Genomic DNA, 10,169 nt, shown 5'->3' with positions numbered 1-10,169 from the left:
TGATAAGTAACTACTAGAAATATGGTGTGAAGAAGAAGAGCCTAGAGAGAGTAGGACACAATGCACACACACTCAAACACTCAATCACTGAGGGCAAATTCTCCCCCTGCTTTGGCATGGCTCCCTTAGATGATAAACACAGATACCTTCAACTTCAAGGCATGAGAAGATCCCTCTATTTCCCTCTAGGAGGCCTGGGAGACAGTGTAATAAGTATGATCTCTAAGGGACAAAAGGTTTCATGGTGGCAGTCAGAATCCTCATCAGCTCAGAACAAAACAAAGTTAGATATACCAATGAACATATGCCTGCAGCTCTTGAGAATTTGGCATGAATTCTAATTTTACAAAAGATAGAGAGGATCCCAGGGGATAACACTGCCATCATGAGTCTAAATTAAAGCCAGGGTATAATTGCTGCTTTTCCATTACCTCCTTGGGGAAACAACCACTCGTTGAAGAAGTAAAAAAGAGATTGCTCATCTTGTGAGGAATAAAGCTAATAGCAACAAGGAAGCCTGTAGTAACTTTGAGGGCCACAAAACTTTTAGCATCTTATTTATCTTGGGTGAAATAAACTAAGAGGTGGCTGAGTGTGGTAACCAAAGTTAAGAATCCCATGACACTGCAAAGGAACACAAATACACTTATATCATCATTCTGAATGGAAGGGTAAGGTGCTCATATCTCACCATCACTCAGAACATGAAGAAGAGAACCTGGTTCCAAAATCAGTGTGGTTGGTGTTACACGGATGCAGTTTTCACATGTCCAGAAGACTGCCATCAGTACAACTCTCCACTCAGTCCCCTACAAAATTCATTCCGAATCAATCCTTAGATCCCTAGTTCATAACAACAGAAACATGGAAATCTAAGTTCAACAATGTGTGGTATTTTTATTGAAACAAAATGTTTTTGTTCATTCTTTGAGAATTTAATAATCCACACAATATATTTTGATTGTATTAGTGTCCTTGCCCCTTGTCCTGGCTCCTCTACCCTAACTCTCCCAGATTCACTCCCATCCCTTCCAAATTTCTGTCCTCTGCTTTTATTATTTTTATAACCCAGGTCAAGTTTATGTTGTCCACATACTCCCAGGGTTGACAACATCCACTGGAGCTTAATGGAACAGCAGAAGCCACATCCTTAAAGAAAAGTTACTCACCCTCCCCCAGAAGCCATCAAATATCAATAGCTCCTCATGGGACTCATGACATAATAAATTTGGGGAAGCAATTACAGGCCATAGCAATCATCTGTTGGGGGATGGTAATCATTGAAGAGAGACCTGTAACAATAAGCAAAAAAAAATTTATGTATGCCTTTTTTTAATGGAATTTATGTCCTGTACTGAAATATATTTGTTGAATCCCTAAACTTTGCTGTTCTTGCATTTGTTTGGGTATGAAATGTCCCCCCAAAGACTCATATTTAAGGCTAAGTCTTCCACTTGCTAATACAATGATTAAGAGATGATTGTATCTTAATGGCTCAGAGACAATTAGTGAATGAAACCATAATTTGAATAAACTGTAGAAAGTAAGAGAAAGTGTAGTTGGGACAAAATCAGAAGAATAGTGTTGTGGAATATTAGTTGAAGATGTGTTACATTGTTTATGATGGGGAACATTTATTTGATGATGCAAAGATCTGTTGCATTTTTTTGTTGCATTTGTTTAACTCTGTGAAGCTGTGTAACTTTGCCTGTCTAAAATACATGATTTGTCTAATAAAGAACTGAATGGCCAATAGCAAGGCAGGAGAAAGGTTAGGCAGGGCTAGCATGCAAAGAGAATAAATAGAAGGAGAAACAAAGAGGAGATCTAGAAGCAAGAGAAGGAGGAAGAGGACCTCGGGGAGCTACCCACTCAGCCATACAACAAGCCACAGAAGAGGTAAAGAAACATAAAAGCCCAGAGGCTAGAGGTAGATGGGATAATTTTAGTTAAGAAAAGCTGGCTAGAAACAGGCCAAACTAAGGTCACCAGGCATTCATAAGTAATAGTAAGACTTCTTGTGATTTCTTTGGGAGCCGGGTGGTGGGCTATTCAAAGAGAAAAGAACAAAATATATTGGTATCCAATGTAAGACTTGAATATCCACCTAGGTAGGGCCCAAGAAAGTGGGGAGGAGGGATATGGCTCCTTTAAGAAACCCTGCCTTACAGCAGAGCACTTAAAAAACCTTTTCCATGCTAAATAGAGACAAAAATTTAAGTAAAAAATGCCTGCCACAGTGCAAGGCACTGGCATTCCATAGCTGGGGGATTGAATGTAGTTCTGGGTCAAACACACCTCCAACTAGGCTGCGAGCTTTAGGCTTGGCTTTCACTGACTGAGAAGTGGGTGGAGCCAGCTGTTAGAGCAGCATAGGGGACCCAGGTGTAGCTTAGCAGTTAAAGGCTAAACAATATGTAACAAAGGTGGTCCAGATGGGAAAAAAAACTCTAACAGGTTTCAGTGTGTTTTACAATATGTGTAGGCTTAAGAAAGAAAGAAAGGATATGGGTATAAAAGGTCATAGAAAGAAACAAGTAGTTTAAAAATAATAAAAGAGAGAGTGAAAATAACATAAAGGAAAAAGTCACATAAGATGGGAAATACATAAGAATTCTGGACCTTGTATGTTATTGTGTGATTTTTTTTAATTTTTTGCTGATAAGCAAAGGACAACTGCTAAGAGACATGGGATTGAAAAAGGGACTGATGAAATAAAAGAGCCTATATACTTTAGGAATGCCTTAAAATTAAAATGGAAGTTAAAAATTTATTTGTCAAATGGAATTTAAAGATGGTTTAGAGAAGAGGTTTTATTGGTATTTCCACAGGAAAGAAGAGGCTGTGGATTCCTTCCAGGTTAATGTGGATCAAGTTTGATCAAGGGAGACCTCCTAAATGTTGACAGATGATATATATGAACAAAGGTTACCACTGGTCTTCCCAGGACTTGGCCAGTATCTCAAATTTCTCAAATACCCCTAAAGATGCCTTCACTGACAGACAACAGGAAGCAGTCTGAAGAACATGAGTCCCACATTCCCAAGAGATAGGATGTGTGGTCTTTTTGTTATTTGGTGGGCTATGGATGTTTGTTATCATTTAGGGGAATATAGGAATATAGGATAAAAAGAAAACTACTAATCTTGATATTTTACATTGGCATGGATTTTGATATATTAATATAAATTAAAATTATTATTCTTATACTGTATATATGTCTCTACTCTTGTTTGGAGTATTGTGTTTATGCAGCATGTTTAAAAATGCAATGTATAATTAAGAAATGAGCTTAGTAGTTAATCTATAATAATCAAACTTGTAGTCACATTAGATATGTTTTCAAGATTAAACAGGTATATTTTGGAAATATTGATGATCTTCAAACACTTCAAAGACCTACAGAATATGTATTTTAAATGTTTTGTTAACATATGGCTTTTTATGACAATGAGACATCTCCTGGCAGCACTAGTTTACTTCATAAAAAGATGATGGTCATCAAAGAAACTCCATATGGAGTTTGCTTTCAATGTGGCAAGGCTAGCCATTTAGGCAAGAAACAGCTTTGCCTTGACTGCTGGCAGTGTGCTATTTAGGCTATACATGCAGGATCCACAAGAAAGTGACTGCTGAACTTTGCCAAAACCAGGCAGGAAAGTGCTTCAAAATTACTGCTTCACAGAAGAGTCTGCCAGATATTCTTCAGGATACACAGGAAAATGACTGCTGAACTTACCAATATAAGGCAGGACAGTCCTTCAAAATTCCTGCTTCATAGAAGAGTGTGCCAGATACTCTAGGCCTGTAGACTGAAGATGTATCCCCAAAGCTGCAGAGGAATTTTGGGTGAATGTTGTATGATATTTTGTTTGTGTTTTGACAAACAAAGCTTGCTTGAAGTTAGAGGACAGAACTAGGCACTAGTTAACCATAGAGGTCTGGAGGTCTGTGCAGAGAGTAACAGAAAGTGATAAGGCAGGACAGAGTCAGGATCTTAGCCCTTTTGAACTGGAAGAATGGAAGAGAAAGGAAGTGACTGTGGCTGCTCTCCTGCTTCTCTGATCTTTCAGGTCTTACCCCAATATCTGACTCCTGGTTTTTATTGATAAGACTAATTAGATTTATGCTTCATCTGTCATCCAACTTTTGGGGCATGAATTCACACACACACAAAAAGCCACTTGCACATGCCAAAGCTACACATGGGAACTGTGTCTGGTATAGTCACACCACCAGCTGGCTTTTCCTTTCTTCCCCAAGCCCTCTAAGCAAGTCTAGAATATTTCTGTTGCAGCCTCTCTACAGCAAATGCCACAGGTGCTTGGGCTCCAAACGCCACCTGATTTAGCCCCTCACCACCGGCCAGCTCTGCCTTCAGGCAGCTCTGTGCTTTCACTTCCTGCTGGTCACACATGCTTCTTTCACACATTCCCCCATGCAGATGGCTGACTTCTGGGCTCCTTTTCCCCCATAGGTTTTGGAGTTTTCCCTGGACCCCCTCCTCAGGCTGCTGATGTGCAATCAGGAGCAGCTGTCCTCAGCCATACTGTGCACCACCTGTGTTCTCTGTTCAGATGTGCTACACAGCAGCAGTCAGCCTCACACTTTACCATCATCGTAAGTATGGTGAGACAGTTGGGAATTCTTAAAGTGGAGAATTAGTTTTAATGGAGAGAGAGAGAGAGAGAGAGAGAGAGAGAGAGAGAGAGAGAGAGAGAGATTGCCATGTTAAAAGAGGGGGAAATAGTATTACAATGGAGGAAGTTAGGTCTCCATGATTACACAATGGATGGTTTGAAAATAGAACAATTAAATGAAGGGATAATTAACTTAGCTGGGAGACATTAAATGGCTATGACCCACAATTGGAGTAACACTTCAAGAACTGAGTAATTTATTTCAAACTTTACAAGGTGATAAGGACTTAAATAGTTCAAGAAAATTATCAGCTGAAGCTAAGAAATAATTGGCTCTGGTAGATAGAGAATGAGAGGATGCACATGTTTGGATCCATAGTTTTATTGCATTCTTCTTGTTTTACCTTCTAAGCATCCCCCTACAAGAATTTTAATACAGAGAGAAAATAATATCTTAGAATGGATTTTTTTCCAGACAGAGTGAAAAATTAAAGACCTATGTAGAAAAGGTTTCTGAGTTGATTCTAAAAAGAAAATTGAGATTTCATCAATTAGTAGGAACAGACCCAGCAGAAATTGTAGTACCTTTTACTAATGCTGAAATTTCCGCTTTATGACCAGAAAAATAAACACTGGCAAAGAGCTTGAAGTAATTTTTTAGGAGAGATTAACAAGAAGTGTACCCAAAGCCAAAGAATTCTGCTTATAAAGAGAACTAACTGGGTCCTTCCTCACATTGTACAGAGAACACAAATTTCTAGAGGCCCTACATGCTATACTCATGCAAACAAGTCAGAAAAGGCAGTTTATAACTCAGGAAATTTGAATAAAGTGGCTCAAAGCCCTTATGAATGTGTTCAAAAGTCAGAATTATATGCTATTCTCAAGATATTATTAGATTTTTCCAAAGTATCTTAATATACTTACTGGATCTCACTATGCAGACAGAGCTGTTTTATATACTGAAACTTCTGAATTTATTTCATATGATACAGAATTTATTTTGTTATTTATTCAGTTACAAGAAAAGATCAGAAATAGAAATCATCCCTTATGTATAACACATATTAGATCCCATAAAGGTCTACCAGGCCGTCCAGCACAAGATAATGATGAAATTGATCAACTATTGGTAGGAAATGTGCTAGAAGCCTCAGAATTTAATAAAAAAAACACCATCTCAATAGCAAGGGTTTGAAAAAGGATTTTTCTGTCACTTGTCAACAAGCCAAGGAAATTAAAAGAAAATCTCCTACTTGTTTCTTGTATAACCAAACTCCAGTATCTGCAGGAAGTAACCCACAGGGTACTCAGAGAAATGAACTTTGTTAAATGGACACATTTAATTTTGTAGTTTGGGAAATTAAAATATGCACACCACACCATTGATACATGTTCAGGATTTCAATAGGAAACTGCTTTGAGTTCTGAAAAGACTGATTCTGTAGTCATACATTTGTTAGAAGTTATGGCCATCATGGGGATACCTGTGCAAATTAAGTATGACAATGGTCCAGCATATGTCTCTAGCAAAATGAAACAGTTTTTTGCACACTACAAAGTAAAGCATACCACACAATCCTACAGGGCAAGCAGTTATAGAAAGATCTAATCAAACTCTAAAATATATGCTTAATAAACAGAAATGGGTAATAAAGACACCCAGAGATAGATTGTGTTAGCATTCAGACCCTCTTCTAGTCTGCCCAGCATCCTGACAATGTCATCCTATGTAGTCCCCTTTAAGAAAAAAAAAAAAATTCTCTCTCCCTCTCTCTTGCCATGAAGTTGCACACACATCCAATCTCTCTCTCTCTCTCTCTCTCTCTCTCTCTCTCTCTCTCTCTCTCTCTCTCTCTCTCTCTTCCCCTCTTTCTATCTTTCCTTTTCTTTCTCTCTCTTCCCCTCTTTCTATGTTTCCTTCTCTTTCTCTCTCTTTCCCCTATCTTTCTCTCTGCTTCTCTCTCCCTTTCCTTTCCCCCTTTAATAATAAAACTCTCCACATGAGTGCTATCGTATGATGTGAATGACTTTCAGCAGTGCCCCCTAGACTACCACCCACGGTGTCTGCATGGCATGTCTCCCTCACCCTCCATGGCGCACCTTGGCTCAAAACCACCAAGGCCATCCTGCATCATTTTTAAAATACAGCATTGGTGCTGTGAAAACTCAGCAGTTTCTCCTGGCAGTTCCTCAATCTAAAGCATGCTGGGATCCTGGATTGGATTCAGTCTACCCACAACAGGCTCCCCTTTCAGCTCACCAATTACTCACCATCCCACCCACCAGTGGTAATTGCATAAGTTTTTTTTTCATTTTTCTTTATTAAGAAATTTTCTACTCACTCCACATGCTATCCACATACCCCCCTCTTCCCTCGTCCCACCCCTCAGCCCTCTTTCCCAAGCTACCCCACATCCTCCAAATCAAGGTCTCCCATGGGGAGTCAGCAAAGCCCAGCACACTGAACCTAGGCAGGTCCAAGCCCCTTCCCACTGCACCAAGGCTGTGAGAGGTGTCACACCACAGGCACCAGATTCCAGAATCCTACCCATAGACCAGGGACAGATCCCGATCCCCCTGCCTGTGTGCCCCCCAAACAGTTCGAGCCAAACAACCATCTTCTATATCTAGAAGGCCTAGTCCAGTCCCATGGGGGCTCCACATCTACCAATCCACAGTTCATGGGCTGCCACTAGTGTGGCCAGTCATCTCTGCACATCCTCCCATCATGATCTCAATGTCCCTCGCCTGCAGTATCTCTCCTCTCTCTCATCAATTGGATTCCTGGAGCTCATCCTGGTGCCTGGCCATGGATCTCTGTATCTGCCTCCATCTGTCACTGGACAAAGGCTCTATGATGACAGTTAGGTTATTTGCTAGGCTGGCCACCAGAGTAGACTGGTCTAGGCACCCTCTGGACCACTACCAGCAGATCAAGGTGGGGTCATCCTTGTGGATTGCAGAGAGCCTCCCCAGCACCCTGTCTTTTCCTATTCCCATGATGTCCTCATCTACCATGGTATCTTCCTCCCTGCCCTCCCACTCTGTTCCTGTTCCAGCTTGACTCTCCCATTTCCCTATGTTCTCATCCCCCACTTCTCGCCCTCTGCCAAACCCCCCAGTCCATTCATGTAGATCTCATCCACTTCTCCTTCACAGGATCATCCATGTGTCCCTCTGAGGGTCTTTTCCTATTAGCTAGCCTCTCTGGAGTTGCAGTCTGGCCATCCCTTTCCTCCCATTTAGTATCCACTTATGAGTGAGTACATACTATGTTTGTCCTTCTGAGTCTGGGTTACCTCACTCAAGATGATTTCTAGATCCATCCATTTGCCTGCAAATTTCATGATATCATTTTTTTTTTACTGCTGAGTAGTACTCCATGTTGTATATGTGCCATATTTTCTTTATCCATTCTTCAGTTGAGGGACATCTAGGTTGTTTCCATGTTCTTGCTATTATTAATAATGCTCATATGAACATAGTTGAGCATGTGTTCTTGTGGTAAGATTGAGCATTCCTTGGGTATATGCTTAACAGAGAATTCTCAATAGAAGAATCTCAAATAGCTGAAAGGCATTTAAGGACTTGCTCAACATCCTTAGTCATCAGGGAAATGCAAATCAAAACAACTCTGAGATACCATCTTACACCTGTCAGAATGGCTAATATCAAAAACATTGAAGACAGCTTATGTTGGAGAGGATGTGGAGAAAGGGGAACACTCCTCCAATGTTTGTGGGAATGCAAACTTGTACAGCCACTCTGGAAATCAGTATGGTAGTTTCTCAGAAAATTTGGAATAAGTCTTCTTCCAGTTATACCACTCTTGGTAATTGTATAAGTTTTAACTGGGTCTGCCCACAATCCCATAGCTCCTTTAGGCCCTTGTGGCTTTTATGACACCATTCCTGACCTTTTCCTATGAATGAGATTCCCCTTAGAGCTCAGTTTTTGTCCTTGCCTCCTGGCCTCTATGAAAAACCTGGTACCAGGTGCCAAAACTCATTTGGCTTAGCCATGCTAAGCCCAATCCCCATGGAGTGTGGAGAAGATCCTCTGAGCATCTTGGTCCTTGTTCAGTCCTCCCCTTAGTCCTGGGGATGCCCATGACTACAGGCTGTAGTAACTCCTTTTCCCCCTCTCATCCATGGCAACCATGCTATATTTTTCAGGACATTTATGACTACTGTGAGTGATCAGGGCCTGCTCCTTCCAAGACCCCACTGTGATGTGGGCTTTCGCTCTTTTGTTCTCTTCCTCCCTCAAACATCTTGCACTAACTCTGTTGCATGTGGCATGTTTGTTTAATGGCATACCCTGACAGGGCATGTCAAAGGCATCCACTTCATGCCAGGACCTCACTTGCCTGCTCTACCCGAGGCAGATCTGCTCCATCCTACCTGTAACAAATCTGCTTTCTCATTCACCAGCTGCTTTGCCTTCCTTTCAATACCAGTACTCAGGTTTCTGGTGGGGCTACCCACCTCTGAACATATCCCTGGATGTGAGACTGGCCTCAGTATTTCTTGGAGCCAGACAGTAGGAGAATCAATAAAGAATTCTTCACTTTTCCTCTTCTCCCTTTTTTCTTATTTACTCAACCCTTGTTTAACATATCTGTATATGTATGTGCGTGTGACTTGGATTTGCCTATAAAAAAAACAAACAAACATGCTTTGAGCAGCAACCACATGGCTCTCTTCCATCTTGGCTGGTGACCTCATCATGATGTATACAGCCATGTGGCTGGCAGCCATCCTTTACTAAGGTTTACTAAGGTTAAAAAATACATTTAGTCCTGATGACCTCTGTGTTCATTTTATCTCCTTCTAGAGTAAGGAAGCAACAAGCCTCTAATATTTTGGATTGATACAAACTTTTTGTATGATGATAAAGATGTAAATCTATATTTGATTCAACACTGGTTTATAGTACAACACTGGTTTATAGAAATTTAAATTTATAAAGATCTATTTATATTAACAAAAGCTAACTTAGTGATTCACACCTATGTCTCTGCCAAATGTTTAACTTCAAGCTTCTAGAAAATTTAAATAAATGATGTCATATGTTTGATAAATGAGGTATCTGATAAACAAGATATATATTTTTGATGGAGTTTCTGGTCTCCCAAGAGGGTCCTTTACTCAGAGTTAGGCCATACCCCAAATCACAAGCCCCTTTTCTCCTGTTCCCATTTGGCCCTGGGATCTTTCCCCCCATCACTCTTCTTTGCCTTCTCAGGAGACAGTAAGTCCTAGTCAAATGAAAGCTGCTAACATATTGGAGAGTGTTAGAAAACATAAGCTGATAGCCAGTCATTCATACCTAATAGACACAGTCCTCAAATGCTCAGAGATCTGCAGAATATAGCATTTAAAATATTTAATCAAAAAACTTTGTGTGATAGAGAGACATGCTTGGCTCCTGGCAGCACCTTTATTTCCTGCTAAGAAGATGGATGGGCACAAAAGAACCTTGAACTGGAACTTGCTCCAGAGTGGCAGCACCAGCCACTGAGAA

This window comes from Peromyscus eremicus, chromosome 4 (assembly GCF_949786415.1).
Source record: "Peromyscus eremicus chromosome 4, PerEre_H2_v1, whole genome shotgun sequence".
NCBI lineage: Eukaryota > Metazoa > Chordata > Mammalia > Rodentia > Cricetidae > Peromyscus > Peromyscus eremicus.
The sequence above is the reverse complement of the archived record's forward strand: the minus strand, read 5'-3'. Positions refer to the sequence as shown.